Source organism: Leopardus geoffroyi, chromosome B1, assembly GCF_018350155.1.
Source record: "Leopardus geoffroyi isolate Oge1 chromosome B1, O.geoffroyi_Oge1_pat1.0, whole genome shotgun sequence".
Classification (NCBI taxonomy): domain Eukaryota; kingdom Metazoa; phylum Chordata; class Mammalia; order Carnivora; family Felidae; genus Leopardus; species Leopardus geoffroyi.
The window spans coordinates 174,819,644-174,840,372 of NC_059327.1; the positions used below are offsets into that span (position 1 = coordinate 174,819,644).

The 20,729-nt window shown below is 35.5% G+C and overlaps 1 pseudogene; it reads left to right on the forward strand.

Annotated features, from left to right (window-relative positions):
• The first annotated feature begins 221 nt into the window (after nt 1-221).
• On the forward strand, nt 222-323 carry LOC123596656 (annotated as a pseudogene).
• The last annotated feature ends 20,406 nt before the right edge of the window (nt 324-20,729 follow it).

Genomic DNA, 20,729 nt, shown 5'->3' on the forward strand with positions numbered 1-20,729 from the left:
TTTTCTCATCTATTTAATTGGTATAATTAAAGCACTTTATAGTGTTGTTGTGAAAATTCAATGAAAGCGTATAAAATTTTAGAACAGTGCCCAATCTACAGTAAGCAATAAATAATTAGTACTTTTATTTACAAGTGATCACTATCATTGACCTCAAAATGCTTAGGGAGGAAATAATTACTCATTCTACATTTGCCTTTCCATTTATATGTAGTATAATAATCGCTTCTCGGCCTTTTGGCTAAGATCAAGTGTAGTATATGTAGTATAATATACTATCAAGACAAGTAATTTTCCTATAAAATAAGAATGAAATAGCACTTTGTACAAATAAGAATAATAAATAAAATCAACAAACACATATAGTATAGTAAAACTACTTTTTAAAGGTTATGTTTAAAAGTATTTATGTAATGGATTTCCATCTATAACTCATTAACTTAAATCAGAACAGTTTTTCTGAAAAGACAACTAGAAAAGCTTGAATAAATTAAAAAAAATACATATTTGAAGAAATTAGAGTGCTATCAAGACAGTGGAGTCCAGTGCTAAAGACCATAAGATTTCGGAGAGAAGAGAAAAGCAATGAAATGAGTCTGACATTTTACATTAATTTGCTCTGTAAGGAATTTGCCTATTTTGAAGTGTCAAGTCTGAGAGAATGAGAGAATAAGCAGAAAGGGGCAGGTAGAGGTCTAAGAATCTGAGCAGAGTTTTCAGCATTTCTACAAGGCTTAAAAAACAAAATTCAATTCAGGACTGAAAAGGCAACCAGTACTTACAGCAGGAGAAAATTGCAAAGAGAAAGAATATAATGAGAAGTGAGCCCCACGTTTGGACTGCTTTTTCCGTGGGGGTATTTTTTAATTCTTAAGTAGAGCAGATCAAAAGTCAAGAACTTAACCAGAAAGCAGAATCTAGGGGCACCTGGGTGGCTCAGTGGGTTAAGCATCTAACATGGTTTCGGCTCAGGTCATGGTCTCATGGTTTATGAATTTGAGCCCCACATTGGTCTCTGCGCTGATGGTGTAGAGCCTGCTTGGGATTCTCTCTCCCTCTTTCTCTCTCTCTCTCTCCCTTCCTCCTCTTTCCCTCCTTCTCTCTCTCTTCCTCCTCCCTGCCTCCCTCTCTGTCTCTCAAAATAAATAAATAAACTTAAAAAAAGAAAGCAGAATCTAAGCAGGTGAGAAGCTGAACTAAAATGTTAGAAGTCTTACAAGGGTTGGAGAGACTAAATTTATAGTTTAATATGCACTAAGGAAAACAGACACTTGTAAACATCCTAAACTTTCAACTGAGATACTGAATAACTAAATTATATGACTACAAACAAACCAAAAATAAGTCCTCATAAAGACTAAAACCACATTTCATTTTGAGGTTGAAAGGGTCTGCTCCTACCTTTAATGTTCTCTGGAAGCAACTCTAAATCCTCATTAAAGGAAAATAATGCCACCCAAATCCTTAAAAGTTTTTCATATGTCTATCAGATAGTACAAAATTACATGACAGGAGACAGGACCAAGAGAATGAACAGACACTAGGAAGAGACTCACAGATATATATATGTATATATATATGTGTATATATGTGTATATATATATATACACACACACACACACACAAAATTACATATAGGGATTAACCTATGCAATAAAATAAATGTCTAGATGAAGAATTTCAAGAGAGAACAAAATCTATGAAAATATCAAATGTAAGTTCTAGAATTCAAAAATATAATAATACCTTAAGAGAAGTTTTACAACAGATCAGAGGAACTAAAGACAGGACTAGTGACCTACCTACAAGATATATAGAAAAAAATATTAGTCTGAAGCATGAACTAAAAATAAAGGAAGAAAATTCAGACTAGTGAATAGGAGACAAATGGAACATGGTAAAAATGTCTTAGCTATGTATAACTGGAGTCCAAGAAGAAGCAAGAGAGAAAAGTGATAGAGGCATATTTTATATGATGACCCAAAATTTGTTTTAATTAAGTAAAATCCCAAATCACAGAATTGAGACATACTATAAATTGGAAGCAGGGTAAATATTTAAGAAAACATTTCTAGACATACCATAATAAACATTTTTAGATAATACAATGCATATTTGTAGTTTGGCACATTCAGTATCTATTTTTCCAAAAATGCGTTATGAAAGGCCTTCTGTTCCTAAACTAGATATGTTTCATTTGTAGTTTATTTGAAATAGAAATTATTCAATTTGGAAGTAATCTTAGTTGTTATGCAATTAAACCTTCTCACTGTATCAGTGATGACACTGGAGTCGAGAAAAACTTGTGTGACTTATCTAAAAGTATTTCATCATAAAAAGCAATATTTTTAAAAAATTAATTTTTGTAACTATTGAAAATAATGCAATATAAAAAGGATATTTAAAATTTTAATTCAAGTCCTAGTTGTCACAGAAACCATTATTTGTTTACCAAAATATCCATTCCAATCTTCATCCTAAAAGGACTCTGATTTTTGTCTGTGCTCAACTGTTGGAAGACAATTGTCCATGAATATTTTTATATGTCTGCATGATTAGAGACTTCTGAGTAATAACTGACAAGGTTTGTTAAAGGATGATCAAAGAGCTTGTAAGTCTTGAAAGCTAGCAATAGTTTATCTCCTAGGAGAGATTTACAGATATATCTTTTCAGAGATAAGATTACCCTTACATTCCAGGGTAAGAAACCTAGAGAGATTTACCCTATCTCTCCCCTCCCCAGAGAATATTTGTTTATATTCTAGAGTAAAAGTCTATTTCTCTTTGAAGGAGAAGATTGGAAATTTTCCAGAATTCTTTACATAAACTCTGAGCCTCATGATTTTGGTGTTCTTCTCCTGTGATGTAAATGCACTGCATATTCAGATGTTATCTTAATTCTTAATCATATTGTCTTGTAAGGAATTGGGTCCTGGGGAACTGAGACAGTGTGTGAGTAATTAACAGTCTGAAATTATAATACAGAAATCTTGAAGCTCCTATCAGTACTTATATATAAAGCTTGGGCAAGATAATTTGATAGCTTGTACATATGGTAAAATTTTCATCATTTTAACTTAACAGTGTCAATGCGCAATTAAAATACTGCATTTCCTAGCCTCACTTGTGCTTAAAAGTAACCAAATGACTACATTCTAAGCACTGATATTAAAGCAAATGTCGATGTTTCAGACTTTCAAAACATGCCCTAGATTTTTTTTTTTTGACCAAAAGAACACCTGAATTTGTAATCTCAGATGCTATATATATTACAAGTGTTATTTTAAAATGTATCTAATTTGGGGGGCACCCGGGTGGCTTAATTGGTTGAGAGTCCAACTTCGCTCATGTCGTGATTTCCCAGTTCGTGAGTTTGAGCCCCACATTGGGCTCACGGCTCTCAGCTCAGAGCCCACTTCAGATCCTCTGCCCCCTTCTCTCTCTGCCCCTTTCCAGCTTGTGCTCTCTCTCTCTCAAAAATAAATAGAATATTAAAATGTATCTAATTTTTGTTATAGGATTTGGAAATTTGACAAAAGGTCTTATAAACTTAAATCTCAGTGTGAGAATGATTCATCAAACCACTGATCCAGAAGTAAGATACACTGTTTAAAGGTTCAATAAAGTACTTTAACAACAATAAGTGAGGAATCATATAGTACACTGGCCTTTGGGAGGATACTCTAATCAACAGATGAAGTAATGGGGCTCAGCAGGTGCTTAGAAAACCAGAATTTCATTGTGGTGCCTCATTGTACAGAAGTTAAGATGCAAATCAAGCTGGATTCTTTCAATGCCCATTTTAACTGATACTAAATATGTATCCCAAAGGGGAAATTTCAGCTAACTAGAAGTTTCATATTCGGAAATCCTGTCTTGTTTTTACTTAATCTTAATTATTGTTTTGGTCTGTTTGTTTTTTACTTCTTTGCTTGATATAACCTTAAACAGAATGCAAAGATGTTGTTTACCTGTATGGTACATCCTTATCTGTTCAAGATCAGTGATTGTCTCTTTATTCCCCAGTGTCCAGAAACAAGCTTCATTGTATGCTTTCCTTTATCACCTGACTAGTTTTCACAGCTTGATGTGCCGTCAATTTCAAGTTTCTTCTCAATTTAGAAAATGAGTTTGACCATAACTTGGTGTTGATGAGATCCTTTTCCTTTAGTTTTTAGAAACATGACTACTGAAGCAAATAAAGTACTATCCTATTTGCTTCTAAAAAGAGATAGGAAATAAGTGGAAAGTACATTGACTATTTTGCTTCCTCAAAAATATACTCTCTTGGGGTAATCATTGGGCTGTCTGCTAATGAGTCTGAGAGCCTAATCTGACATTGATGTTCTTTATGCATCATTTAATTGTTTCATGTTTAATTGCATTACAACAAAGCCAACATCTGTGGCAATGAAGATATAAAGGATATTTTGTAAACTCAGAAAAGTGGAGTGGAGTCACAGAACAGACCTTCCCCTGAAAGAAAATTTCCATTGAATAGACTAACCATCTCGATTATATTAAAGACAGAGGAGGTCATAAGAAAACAAAAGCCAGGAAAAGACAGAGGTAAAAGACAGAGAATTTTAGAATTCTTTAGAATTCAATAGATCTTAATTGATTGACAGCATAAAGCATTCATTTCCTTTGTTTTAGAATAAGAAGAGGTTTTTAAATTTTATCCTCATTTCTTCTATCATTTGTTATATATACTATTAATGAGGTACCACAAAAATTTCAGGTAATAAAATGCAATAAAACGGACAGCTGATTGATGTTCATTCTTGGAAGTTATAGTGGTTTAATTTCTCCTTCATGAAATGAGGAATTCATTTTTAGATGACCTACATATGGAAATTCTAAAGTTAATACGTGCATTTTCATCATGTGGAAATAATTTTTATTAAAATGTACAGAAAAGAAATATTTGGTATGTAGTAGAAAGATAATGTAGGTTTGATAAATGGAAAAAATAAATTCATAAATTGTCTTAAAGATCGACATGGGGTATGTAAGGAATACACTAGACCAAGATCCTGAATTTGAAAAGAAGCATTAAATCCTGAAAGTCAAATTTTGATTACCCATATTTTTACAAGGACAAGAGATCTTATGAAAATTCTTCTAAAATAGCTAGTGGTAGCCCCAGGGAAATGGTTTAAGGATAAATAAGTGATTAAAGTCTCTTATTTAGTCTCTTAGACAAAGTTATCATTTTGGTGGGCCTAGAAAATAGGATCTCGTATGAACACACTTCCGTTGGTGGCTCCTATAAGTTATTATATTATTTTTAACACCTAAATTTCTATACTATCAAGAAACCAATTTATCTGAAGTATCTCCTCTGGTGCATATAAACACTAAGTTGTTGATTTTAGAGAAAGCTACAACACACGCAGGAATTCTCGACTTTGAACAAACAAGTCAACAAAATTGTACTCTCGGCTGGTAGGTAAGCAAATACAGAATTCTGCCCTAGGTGTAGCTTAAAGCTAAAGCAGAAGACAGATGTGGAGTAGAATGTAAAATGTGCTGAATATATGTGATTACACTTACATGATTCATGAGGTTGTGTACCTGTCTTGCTGGATTCTCTTTCTCCATCATTGTCTTTGCAGAGGACCGCTGCTATGAATCCTACAGATGTAAGGAAATGAATATTACCTACAGCCATTCTAGTGGGCAAGTGGGGCAAGTGTGCAGGAAGGGATTTTCACTGGTTATGGACAAACAGTGAGCTATTTTAGTAAGTGGCAAAATATTTGGTAAAACTGGGCCTGCTCTTATTTGAAAGACAGTATATATAGTGAATAATCTTGTAACTTTGATCTAGGTGCTATTGAGGCAAAATAGTGAAAGTGATAGCTGGTTGCAACTAACTGCATTAGACAAGGTATTCAAGCAAAAAAATAAGATCAGAGAAAAAATTTAGAGAAAACATAAATATTTCAGAAATTGCAGTATTGTAAATGACACTACCTCTCAACAAATCCAGAATGTGGCCCTTATGACAGTCTCAGTTTAAAGACCAAATCAAAGGTGTAGCTGAAATAGCTTTTTATAGGATCTGGGAAGAGTTTGAGGCTAGATTTGTAGATTCTTTTAAAGAATTAGTAGAATCTTTTAATTGGAGAAAATTAAAACTTCCAGAAAAACTAAGGATATAGTTACACAAAAGAGAAAAGTGTCCAAAGTACCCTTAATTAAATCTACAGAAAGAGGCATGCCTGAAAAACCACTGTGGGGAATATTTTGTTGCATATCATTGACTAGATTCAAATATGTAGAGGGCTGTGTTTGAGACACAAATGTTGGAGAGAGCTGTTGTGGCAAAACCTTTGCGAGCTTACACCAAGAGAAGCAGAGGTGTATTTGTGAGATACAAAAGGATTTCTTGTTCCCACCAAAAAACAAATGTTCTCCCGTGACCTCTTCAGAAGCAGATGTCCAAAGTGGGGAAAAAGGAGAGCAGGGCCATGAACTATGGGAACAATGGACCCAGGAGCTATCCTGGGTAGAATAACTGGCACCTAATGGAGGAAAATTACCCAGCTAAGAGTAGAGGAAACTTACATTTTCTGGCAGTACTTTAGAAGTCTTGGGGAGTGGAGATTGCTAACAAGGGAGTCTTCCGCTTTTTGAATGGCAAATATGATCATAATTATTCTGTCCGTCTTCCATACTGGATGTTGGGATTATGGAGACATATCACTTGCCCCTTTAGTTTCTGTGCTTCTGGATCAAGAAAAACTGAATTTGGATTTTAAATATATATATATTTCAAAAAAATGCTTGTGTGTATTTGTGTGCATGTGTCTTACAGCATTCTGGACTTGAGGTCTGATGCCATAATTGGATTGTGACATTCAGGGTATCTTTTTCTTTTCTTTCCTTTTCTTTTTCTTTTTTTTTTTTTTTTTTTTTTTGCTCTACAGTGGTATTTTGCATGGGAAAAGCACACAAATATTTTTGAACAAGAAAGTGGAGTACTGCAAAGTAGATTATTTAGTAAATATTCACTTCTTTTCACCCCACTTTCTTCAGAAAAGTGTATTTCCCTGCTCTACCACTGTTGGCCAAAAGAATGTAAGCAGAGGTGGCAGTGTACGATTTATAGACCTAGACTTTAGGAGGCACCAGATGTTTCTGCTAGTCCCTTGTGGAGCTCCAGAACTTTCCAATAAGAAGAATATGGCCCTGAGAGGCTGTTGTTCCTTCAGCCTAGGGCCAGAACAAATATACGTGAAGCAGAGCAGACTTGCAAGTATAAGAATGAATGTTGTTGTTGTGGTTTGTTATCAGAAAAAGCTACCCAACACCATGCTTGCTTAAATTCCTTGATTATATTCTCGTTTACTCATATTTTGGCCCATGTCCTAATTGGAACAACCAGTCACCTGAATACTTAATTAATGCTTAATGTTTTATACATAGATTCAAAATGATAAATCATTGTTCATTTATCCTGAACATTATTTATCATAACTCCCCTATATGTATTAAGTATATAGGAGTAAAGGGTGTTTATGTATGCGACCGACTCTGAAAGGGTTAAAAAAATGTGTGTGTGTGTGTGTGTGTGTATATATAAATATATAAATGTGTATGTATATATATATAAATATGTATGTGTGTGTATAAATATGTATGTGTATGTATATATATATATATATATATATATATATATATATGGTATATATATGCATGTATATGAGATGGAAAGGGAGAGGGAAGGAGAGGGAGAAGGAGAGGAAGAGATAGAATTTTGGCCACCTAAATATTGTTACCACTGCATCTCTCCATGTGTGCAACTCTAGGGGTGGATGGGGAAGAAGAACAAAAAGGTACAAGGAATTATGAAGTAAAAAGTTTTAAAATTGTAAACCGGGAATACACTTGTAGTTACACTTCGAGCAACTGAAAACGGTCCTCATCTTTGTGTACCTTGGAATGAGAAGTATACAGATTCAGTCTGCTCTGACTTCTTTTGTTAATGTTGTTAGTGTACTTCCTGAACAGGAGGAAAAAATTTTATCTCTTCTTGTCATGTTGACAGCTTTTGCTACATAAATAGATAGCTATGTAGGCAGATACCAAGGTGTGAACTTCCCCCATGCATTTTAATTGGATGTTTGAAATGTGGGATTGAGTGTTTAAATGGTAAGGGTGCCCATCAAATAAAGTCCAGATATCTACTTTAAGTCAGTAAAGTGGCTACTGCATAGTTAACAGTGGGACTAGTTTTTTGTATGTTAGTAACTAGCTTATAGATCCCAGAAGCAGTCCTAAAGAGGGGTGTTTTTGTGGCCTACAGAGAAAACACTTCTCCCCACATCATTTTTTTTCCCTTAAATCATCCCTGGAAAGGACTGCTTTGGAAAACAAACTTTGGACATCAAGTTTTCAGCGGACCAGAAATAAAGCCCTTTAATTAATTTTTCCCCTATGAGCTTCTTTTTTTTTGACACTCATGAAATATTAATTAATATTAACTTACTTGTGAATAATGAATTAACATTGAACACATTTTTATTTAGTATTTATAATGTTACAGGCCCTGGAATCACCAGGTAAAAAATACAGAAGTGGTCATTGCTATCCTGAAGCTTATATTTGAAAAACAAATGCATTAGTAAAAGAGTAAATATGTGAAATGATTATAAATTGCAATGTTTTATAGAAATAAGGGATTACAATGAGCCAAAAAAGTTGTCCCTGAAAAGGTGAAATTCTGACATTAGAGAAAGGAACTCTATGTGCACATTGGAGGGCAAAGCATTTCAGCAGAAAGTGGGGGAAAGCAGGATGTCTCCAAGGAAGAGCAAGGAGAATGATGACTGGGGCCCAAGGAGGAAAGTGGTGGGATTAAGGTGGGAGTAATAACTGGGGTCTAGGACAAACAAAATCCCATAGCCCATAGTAAGGAGTTTTATTCAATGTGTAATAGACAGCCTTTAAAAGGTTGGATGGGGCGCCAGGGGTGCCTCAGTCTGTTAAGTGTCCAACTTCGGCTCAGGTCATGATCTCACAGCTTGTGAGTTCCAGCCCTGCTTTGGGCTCTGTGCTGACCGCTCAGAGCCTGGAGCCTGTTTAGGAATCTGTGTCTCCCTCTTTCTCTGCCCCTCCCCCACTCATGTGCGTGCATGCTCTCTCTGTCTCAAAAATAAATAAACACATTAAAAAAAAATTTTTAAAGGTTGGATAGTAACATAATTGCTATGTGTTTTAAGATATTTTGGCCACTGTGTGGATATTGTATTGGTGGGTCAAGAATGAAAATGGCGAGGCCAGTTAGAAGGATGGCCGGTAGGGAATGGTGACCAGATTAAAGGAGTAAAATGGAATAGAAGAGACATGGATTCCAGGTATGTTTCAGAGGGAGATCTGATGGAAGCCATTGATGGATTTGTTTATCAAGGGTGAAAGAGAGGGAAAGAGAGTATGCCTCATGGGTTTCAGATTTGTCAATTACTTAAATGGAAATTATAATGAGCAGCATTCAAAATTTCCATTTTAAGATGTCTGTGAAGCTTCTAAGTATTGAAGTCAAATAGTTGTGTGTTTCTATTAGGAATTCCAAGGAGAAGATCAGACTGAAGATTTAAATGTGGTAGATGTCCCATTAATCTCTATGTAAAGCTATGGGCTGGTAGAGATAGTCAAGAGAGTAAACAGGTAAGACAACACCTGTGATGGAGCCCTGAGGAATCAGATCATTAAAAGTTTGGTTTTAGAGTGATAAACTAGCAATGGAGATGACATGGCTGGTGTAGGAAAAGGAAGGTAGTCTGGTGTGTTCAAACACATTCCTTTAAGAGAGTAAACTCGTGGGCAGCTGGAAAGTTACTGTATTTACAGAGGAGACACAGGAAAAGACAAATTCACTCTGAACCATAGATTTGGGTCTCAAAGAATAACTTTCTAAAGCTTTAGCTTGGCAAACAGTCTAAGACATTTCTTTTCATGTCCACATGTAAAACTTTTCCTTTCCAAGTCTTCCTTTTCTCTTGAGAAGAGAAACCTAGAAGGGAAAGCCTTTGATAGGCTGATCATAAAATTTATGGACCAAATTAGGACCCTTCTGAGAGTGAAATGGGAATTAATGATAATTAAAACAGGCGCAAACCTGGACTGTCCCGGGCAAACCTGAACACGTGCCCATACATATCTTTGGCCGTATTCACATTGGGTATTTGTTGTCTGTAGTGCTCTCCTCACTTACTTTTCCACATTTTGGTTCTTCTTAGGGTGCTACACTAAACTCTGAGAGTTTAGTTTTCCTCTTCTGGACTATGGAAAGCTGTTTTAGAAGAATAATTGTGCCTTGAATATCTCCTCTGTGTATGTGTGTGTGTGTGTGTGTGTGTGTGTGTGTGTGTGTGTGTGTTGAGATGTAATTGACATATATTAGTTTCAGGTATACAACATAATGATTCAATATTTGTACATATTGTAAAATGATCGCCACAATAAGTTTAGTTAACATCTGTCACCATGCATAGTACAGAATTTCTTTTCTTGTGATAAGAATTTTTAAGGTCTACTCTTAGAACTTTCAAACATATAATACATTATTACTAACTATAGGAACTATGCTGTACATTCCATCTTCATGACTTATTCATTTTTAACTGGAATTTTCTACCTTTTGACCACTTTGACCCATTACCTATGTCTCTTTTCTAAATTTTATAAATCAAAGAGTTTATACTCAAATCTATCCTAATCTGTGGTTACTAATTGGTTAATGTATTTCTTTCTAAAAACAATAACAAAATTTGTATTGTAAAGAGGACATTCATAGGCAATGCACTTATGATTCATTGTGAAACATTCAGGAATTGAAAAGGATAGAAGATAATTTTGAGCAACCAGGCCTACTCAGGCTTCATTATTTCTACTGGAGAGTTTGCTGCCTATTGAATGTCCTTATAGCATCAGCTCTGGGCTACATAAAAGTTAGAGGAGACATTAAAAATGTCAAATTTATCCTTAAAGCAGAGATGTCTTTAAGCACATTGATATCAAACTATATTCTTTGTGAAGCTGGATCCTTTACTTATTGCAAGAAGTATTCCTGTTACTTCTTGTCCCATAACGATAAGGAACCCTTGGAGAGAAGAGCATCCATGCCCATAGTAAAGGTCTAACCTTCCGCAACAGGACATAGAGATAATTGTGTGGCCTTTTCACTGTTTCATTCCATCCTGTGATTCTCATTGTTGGCTATTGTCTGCCATTTCCTTATGTGGTGCTGCCTAATCCAAAGACTAAGGCTAAAGCCATTGTCTGGAAGCAATTTAATTTAATTCCTTTCCTTTGTATTCTTAGAATTCGCCCTGGACCCTCTCCTGATAGGCAATTTTTTTTTTTTTTTTTTGGCTGGAGGGGGGTGGTGGTGGTGTATTTTTCCTTTTGAAACAGCTGACTCTTGGTTTCTTTCATTGTCAATTTATTCTACACTCATTCTGTTTCCTCCCACTCAAGGGGAAAACACTCTGAAAGTTCAGGAAAGAAAGAAAGCCCAATGAAATCTCTATAGTTAAAAATGTTTAGGCTCCAATGATGAGGGTTTAGATTTGGGATAAGTCTTTAACTATAAAGTTTGGATTGGGGCTTGTGTATTATGTGCATAGAATAAAAGATTATTAGTTATTTTTCTAACAGTTCTCTAAAACACATGCCAAGTGATTAGACAAAACTCTTGCATTTGTTCATAGTAACTAACTTTCCAGAATAGAATAAACTTAAAAATAATTCATGTGTAGGCAAACCATTAGGAATGATGAGAGAGATTATAAAGTAGGTTAGAAGAAAATCTCTAACAACTGCCTTTGTCACTTGAGCCCATCCTAAACCTCATTATTAAAAAACAAAAACAAAAACAAAAAAACCTGTCCCTTTTTGGATTGGGAAAATATATTAAAGTGGTATCAGCTGTGCACTGGTTTCTTTCTCTCTGTCTTTGGTCCAGATGCAGTCATTGTGACCATGCCAAATAAGGATGTATTATTAGAAAGAAAGTTCATAAATCAAAAGAACTGACTCTAGAATTTGTTAATAAGTATGGTGAAAACCCAGCCGAAATAATGTCTTGGAACGGAGTGTCACATTAAGGAAATGGAACTGTGCATAATTATGAAAAATAGAGAAGATAGAACTTTTGGAAAGACGCATCTCCATTTGAGAGGGTCTCAGGAATGCTGTGGTTACACTATTAAAGAGGGAATTTAAAACCAGATGACAAGTTCTATGTGAATTTGATTACCGAGTGCATTGCAAAATCAGCAAGCCCTCCTGTCAGTAAAAATCTACAGAATGAATGCATGCTCATAAAAATGGAATTGAGATAGGAGTATTTAAATGTGGCTAAATGAGTGAACCAAGAGTGGAAAGAGCAAGTACAAGTTCCAGATTTGAAAATGTAAATCCTCCCTCTAAACCACGAATTGCTCGTACATGGTTGAGTTTAGAGGTCAAAAAAGCAGCCAGAAATTGTGTCAGTATATGTGTGATATTTTATTTTTTGGAGCAGAGGTCTATAGCCGTTATCAGATTCTCAAAGAATTGTTGTGATGTAAAAAAGGTTTGAAGTCTATTTGAGACTATAGATACATATACTTTTAAAATTCTGTGGAATTTAGAAAATATTTTGGGATTTAGGAAATATTTGTTTCAGTGCAACTCTCCTATTGCTTAAAGACAAATTACTTCAGGGATAGAACTTCTATTGCTCCAGTCTGGAAGGGGCATGTCAACTAAGGCATACCGGCGGTGGAGCGATTAGATTCGACACAATTTGACTTTGGGTAAGAAATGAAATTATTATCTATATTATCTATATATATATATATCTATATATATCTATATTATCTATGCAACTGATTTTGCAGGTACTCTCATCCAAAACTTCTAAGAGTCTTCTACTGTCTATGTACCTCCTAAGCCATTCCCTTGCTCTGGTGTTCACTGGTAATTACAGAAGGCAAAGAGCACTTCATATTTGTTTACACCTTCTCTCTATTGTATTACCAAATGACCCATAGACGGGAATGTGTAAAATGAGCCCTGGTGGTCATTGAAACCAGATCTTGCCTGTAAGCAAATGCTTCCTCTGGAAAATATAACTGACCTAGAATAACTTGGCTCTGGGCCCTTCTCCTTCCTACTCATAATGCCTTAGGGATGACCCTTCATCAGTCATTTAAATTCTTATATTCAGGAACTTTTAATGAAGGGCAAACTCTACATTGCATTTTCATCTTGCTGCATGTTATGGTACAGATAGTCTTGTTTTATAAATGTTTATCAAAACTGTCAGATACTAGAGATTGAAATTGGCATTTCTATTCTTTACTCCCCAGTGACTCACAGAAACTTATCCTTTGACTCATCCATACGCTTAAATCTTTTCACACATTAAAAAAAAAATGTTCTGGAAATAAAAATGTAGGCTATTTGTGTTCTTTCCAAAATTAGTCCGAGAAGTAGGTACAATAAAGCTGCATGTATCAGCATTCTCCAGATGGTAAAAGGAAAATAAAGTGCCAGATCCACATTCCCCCCTTCATCTCCCTTTTCTGAATATACAGTATAATGATGGTTATTGATCTGAAAGTCAACAATATTTCATTCACCTTTAGCCGTTCTGAAAACAAGAATTCAATAAAAAATAATATTACTTTGAGGGGCGCCTGGGTGGCTCAGTCGGTGAAGCGTCTGACTTCAGCTCAGGTCATGGTCTCACGGTTTGTGAGTTCAAGCCTTGCATCAGGCTCTGTGCTGACAGCTCAGAGTCTGGAGCCTGCTTCTGATTCTGTGTCTCCCTCTCTCTCAGTCCCTCTGTCCCTCACGCTCTGTCTCTTTCTCTGAAAAATAAACAAACATTAAAAGTTTTTTTTTTAATTAAAAAAATATTACTTTGAGCTGGCTTTTGTTTTTTCCCTCTGTAACAAACTCATCCATACCCATTCATTTCAGTGACTTCTTATAGGGCAATGAATTCCAAATTTTGTTGCAAAATTGTCCTCTCTTTTTGAGTTGCAGACCAATACGTCCAAGTCTTTTCCTGATAGCCATATTATAATTAGAGTGATCTTGCAAAAGTACAAATTCAATTACATCATTGAAAGTCATCCATTGAGTTCCTATTTTTGGGGTATAATACAATATATTAGCAGACTATGAGACTTTATATCATGTGATACCTGCTTAGCTCTCTCTGGCCTTAGCTTTTATCTCTCTTCTCCTTTTGTAGCAAAGACTGTGTAGACGTGTACCTTTTCTAAGCATAAAAGGAAGATTATGTTTCTCATTCACTTTTCAGCTAAGTTGGGAACAAATGAACAGTTTTCATCAACAGAATGTGACTGGGAGGGATGTACCCCACTTGCAATATTAACTTTTCCCATTTGATCTGCTTTGTCCCTTGGAAGACAATTCTGAAATGATAAATACACCCAGGGTGAAGAGTCTGTATGTTTGAATCACCACCTGGAGGTGAGATTCCTGAAGCAAAGAATAAACATTCATTAGGTTAAGTTGCTAAGACTTTGTGTTATTTATTAGAGCATTTGGATTTTTTATTCTAAATTCAATAAGCTTCCATTACAATATCTTTTAACATTTAGTTTCTTGTTCACTTGAAACTCTTTCTTGCTACAGGGTCTCTGCACACATGAATCTTACTGCCAGGGAATGACCATTTATTTACTCTTCATTGATGAATTCCTGCTTATTTTTCAGCTATCAGCTTAAATCTGAAATCTATATTGTTTCCCTATGACACTAAAAATATGTATTTTCCTCCTGCAAAAGTCATTAAAACTCACATCGCATATTTTTTGCATTGAAACAGAAAACTATAAGCCCCTATTTTCTTTGGTTTAGCCCTACCTAGTAATAATTCTGCTGATCCCAGAGACTGCAACCTGTAATGCCTGAAGTTCCAAAACCTCCCACAAAAGACCACCAGAGTCGTAAGTCAAAGCCAAGCGGCAAGGGTCGTTTATTGCAGGTTCGAACCTGGACCTCTGCGCACTCGTTGCCGGTGACGCTAAGAGGCCACGATCAGGGTTGGTACAGCGTTTTTATAGACAGAGACAAATAGCACAGGGGAGGTTTCAAATTATGAAGGGCCTGATTAGTTGATTTTAAAGTAAGGACATTTGTTGTTCTCTGATTGGGCGTCCTTTGTCTGTCCTTTGGCGGGAAGGCTTTGTCCGTTACTTGTGGCGGGAGGAAAAAAGGGGGAAAGGGGAAGGGGGTAGGTGAGGAATGTGCTAAGCGAGCAGGTTTACAGAAGCGAGAAATGCCGGTTAGTTTATGTACAATCACTCATTCCATTACATATCAGACTACATTTAGGAAGGTTTACAACCCATTCTACTACACAGCGGGTTACATTCAGGAAAGGCCTCACAATGCTCGTAGCAAACAGCAAGCAAAACAGACTTCTCAGCAATTGTATTTCTTATCAAAGATCCATAATAAGCAGAAAAGAGAACCTGGCTTTAAACTAAGGCAGGGCTGTCATTTGGATTGTTCCTTTCACAACCTTAAATAAGTAGTTGTTCACAAAGACATTGGGGAAAATAAAGAGTTGTTGATTCAGCTACTGGGAGGAGACAGGATTTTGAGATAAAGGAGCATTAACAGATAGTTGATAAAAATAAAGGATGAACTCTCAAAGCTCTTTGATTTAGATGTTAAGACTGCACATGCTTTTCCTGGTATTAAAGATCTCTTCATATCAAACATATACCTGTTCTGTATCTTGTAATCAAAAAAGTGTGCTAGATAATTTTTAAGAAGTCCAATTGAAACATCTGGAATTTATAAGTTGAATGTTATTTTCTGTGAATATCAATATGCACTAAATGGTTGTATTGAAATAAAATCTGCACTTGACCAATGAGCTCCAATTTCATATACATGAGCAATTTCAATTCTTTTATTGCGTGGAAAATAGAAACTCTATCTAAAAATGCTTCCAGGGTTATTATAATAATATGGCATGTCCTTTAACATAAAGCAGTAGAAGCATGAGAAGTGTTTCTGAAAGTGGTTCCTTTGATCATGGATTTCTAAAGTCTCAGCAGACGGGAGTCAGGATCAGAACTTCTTCAGTTGAAACATACATTCACAAGGTAAGGAGACATCCAAAGCCACATATAGGCTTTAGTGAGAAAGGTTCTAATCTCTTATGCCTCTCCTGTTGGGCATCATATCAGTGTGAGACCACTTTCTCTTTGGGAATCCTTTTTACTCCTTAAATCAGTCAAGAAAAGAATGTGCTTCTGCCTTGGAAATGACAGAGAAATACTGCCTCTTGAAATGGCTTACAAATACTGTATTTTTTTAACTTAATGGAAAAAAAAAAATTGGTCCATCCCCCCAGTGTGTCTATTTTCCTTTCTATAAGTCAAGCATTGTTGAGTCAAAAGATTTTATCTGATTGATTCAGTGGGAGTATAGAAAGTCTTTTGTTACCGAGCGGGTTGAGGTATAAAGCCTATGAACCAAGGTAGAAAGGAAAATCTTCAGGCTCTAAGGGATGATCCATACTCCAAGAGTGGTTATTTATCCTCTCAAGGGAATCTTGCCCTTTGAGAATGAGTTTCCAACTAAAGACTGTGATGTACAGGGAATACCCATGTTCTGAGTGTGCATGCTTTTCCTAAGATTCAGTTAAAGAAGGCATAAGGAAGAGAACATTATCTTTGACTAGAAAGAAATATCTGAATATGAGCAGAAATTTCTTTGGTTAGAGTTAAATTTAGATATATACAAACTAGAGCCAGTTCACAAAATACAAAAGGTAGAGTATGCTCATAAAAGAATGATCACCTTTTCAAAAGCTGGCTCTCTGAATTGAGTCCTAGCAAAGAGCACAGTTTACTGGGCTGAGTTGATGGCACAGCCTTCTAACTATTCATTCACTCATTCATTCATTCATTCATTCATTCATTCATTCATTCAATTAATGCATATGAGTAACTTCAGGTATTGCTTTATGTATTATGTGTACAAAAGCATACAAAACAGATGTAGTCCTCTGCATTCATGGATCTATTATTCTAGTAGTGAAAGACAATAAATAAAATAAAATAAAAAAAATTATGACTAAGAAGGTAATAAGTGCCATAAATAAAAATAAAAAATAGAAGAAAAAAAAATAAAAAGGAAATAATAATAACAGAGGTTTGTTGGAGGAGTTATATGTGAAATTTAAAAATCATAGCCAGGGGAAGGCCACACTAAAAGGTAAAATATAAGTAGGACTTCAAAGGGGTGAGGCAGTCACTTGTATAGCTATATGGGGAAAGACAAAACCAGGTAGAGGGAATAGGATGTGCAAAATCCTAGTAAGGATAAAATTTCTGAAAAAATTATTGAGTGTCTTTTTTTCCTCAACAGGTTCACACAGAGAGTTAAAAAATATTGTGGATGTTCCTATTCAGAAGTTGATTATGGGACTATGGTTGTTCATGTTATAATTACCCTTCCTAATTTATATGTATATTGCATATGTTCTATTGCCTTATGTCATATATATATATATACACACACACACACATATATATATATATATATATATATATATACACTCACACTCATATTTCAATAATGCTAGCTGCTAAATATATATATATATATATATATATATATATATTTTTTTTTTTTTTTGAGAGTGAAATGTGATGAGGGAGCATGGGGCAAGTTGAGAGCAAAGTACATGTTACAGCACTCCCACCCCACCCCTACTCCCGCCCCAGGTGGGATATGTGTGACATTCCTTGGACACCCATGGCTACCCAAGAACAAAGGAAAGGGTTTTAAGTGCTTGCCATGGTGATGGGGGAAACAAAGGCAGATGAAAAGATAAATTCCCTTACTGCCTACAGCCCATTGACAAGTCCTTAAAATAGGCAGAGTGACCTCCCTCTAGGAGCTCAGCTGTCTGGATGATGACACTTTGCTGGGGGCAAAAGAGAATCTTAGCTTATCATTATCCTGACCCCTCAGGAACCTGTAAGTCTGCTTTAACATAGAAAGATTCCTTTGGAAACTTCCTTTATCTCAACTCCCCCAAGATACATGCTGTCAATCATAGTCCAAGTTTATGGCCCCTAATATACATCTGATGGATCTCATGACTGAGGTTTTACTAAAGGGTAATAAATGGTGTTTCCCTAGCAACAGCTAACCCCTTAAGGTCCTGGAAACCTTGCTTCCAAAATTCCTTGGAGAAGACTTACTTTATTCCTGACTCCCTCCCAACCTGAGGGTACATAATGAAATACCATCATGACCTCAGTGAAGCTCTTCCTGCCCATGGGTCCTGTCCCCCTGCTTTAATAAAATCACCTTTCTGCACCAAAGATGTCTTCAAGAATTCTTTCTTGGCCATTGGCTCCAGACTACCCTACCATCACCCCAAAACTTCATCAGTCACATCTACTATGTTAGTAAATCTCACCAATCACATTTTATAATAGGATTTAAAATTCTACTTTTGTTCTGTTGTATAAGGAACTTACTTCTTTTTCCACATATGCTCAATTCCTCAAAACTTCTTGAGAACAGAAATATACCATTTACATTTATATTCAAACCTGGAGGATTGGGGTATGTGTACATGATGATGAAGCAAATTTCTGAAAGAGTAGCTTCCTTTAATTACTGTCCTTAACTTTCTTCTTCTCACATTTGTTACTATAATGACTTGTCACTATGATCTTAACCACACTAGATTTCTGAATAAATATTAGTTTAATCTTTGAATCCTCCATGGTCCTCAAGATAGGACTAAAACTAGTAGACACCCAATATTCTTTTTTAAAAATAAATCTGTATCATTTATTTAAGTTTTGATTTTGAACGGAACATATCTAGAACACTGAATTATTACTGAGCATAGAACATTAACTTGACCCTTTTTGTTCTTATTTATAAAGACTCATTTTACAAGTTCTGTCGTATGAAAAGTGCTATCTTCCTTCATTATGTATTTCTGATCCATTTTATGCCCTCATGTCTGCTTTTTGACATGGCACTTCTGTTTTTCTTCCCCTACACTAATTTTCCTCTTTATCCAATGTACCTAAACATTTTCAGCTTTTCAATGATAATAAAAAAAACTTCTACATCATCATGAAGAAATTTATATCTTGGAAAATGACCTTAACATTTTGACTTGTGCTTTGCTGTCACTCTATTCAATTGCAAACTTTATATTAATCACTGGAGGGGTGGGGGTGGAATGTCGAGATTTCAAAAGCTCAGAAAGAAATGTGAGCAGTTTCTCTTCACTTTTGGTGCTGACAAGAAGCTACAACACAAGCTGCCTTTGTTGCAGGTAATTTAAATCACAAACACCTACCGTGGTTAAATTTTGTTCTGAATAGCAGTTTGTATTTTGAAACTATTTATAGCATGCCATTTCATTTCTGGGATTACCACCACAGGGGACAAAATGCCAGAAGAGGAAATGTATTTAAGAGGGTAAAATATGAGAGAAGGATGAAGCTGGATGGACTCAAATGGCTAGACTATTTAGCCTCGATTTAAGCAAACCCCTAAGTCACCCAGATCAATGTTGAACTTCAACCTTTGTGTCCTCACAGTCTTCCAGCCAAGGTGAGATGTTAATCATGCTGCTGGTGAGGACATCCACGTTGGAGCAAAAATCAACTTGCTTTTACTCTGGTTTTGTGCACTAGAAACTAACATTATTTCTCTCCCACTCAATTTGGGGAGCTAAAGAAACAAAATGTAGTCACTCTCAGATTAATTTAAAACTTTTACGTGCATTTTCCCAGGCTTCCAAATCACTGTGCTTTGGAAATCTTGGTTGCTGCTCTCTAGACAATCTCCAGGTCTTTCATGTTTCTTCTAAGCAAGACACCAAATTTTATGCATTCCTTTAGAAGACTAGAGAATTCTTTCTGCCTTGATATTGCTTAGTCTGGTCACATCATATCACTTTTCTATTTTTTTTTTTTTTTATGTTTTCCAAATGAAATATCCAGTTATTCACTTAATAAAGTTATGGGTTTCAAAGTATTGTGGTCCCGTCACAAGGCAACTGAAAATATCCTTAAATGTTTGTAAAGAACCTAGGCCTAATAATCAAGAATTAAGTCCCTTACTACAAAATTCATTTTAACCAGTATGAGATTAAAGGTTCAGCTGGTCTATCTGGAAGATTAATGAAGATGCCCAAAACATCAACTCAGCCAACTAGCCCACTGGAACTGAGATGTGAACACAGCTTTTTAAAACTGAGTTACATTGTACACATATAAGTAAGTAATATATATTTACATACACATACACAGGCATACACACACATATACACAATCCATAAATATAAATATTCAAACAATGTAGCATTGACAATAGAATTTTTGGATTCTGACCGTTACTGGGATCTATTTTTGATGGAGCTAGCAATTAATTTCATAACTTAGTTATCAGATCATTTATGTTTGAGTAAAGATGATGCCAAACACAGCTCTGAACAGGTACTCCAAATGATGATGAACTGTATTACTTATTTACTTAAACAGGAAGTGTGGTATTTTGGAGTTGAGACATCTGAGTTTTAGTTTTTAGTTTTGAAAATGCTAATAATGTGTGAAATTATGTCAGGCCCCACATTTGAGACCCATCCTATATCTTCTACCTGTTTGTCCTCAGCAAAGTCACTGAACATATTTGTGTTT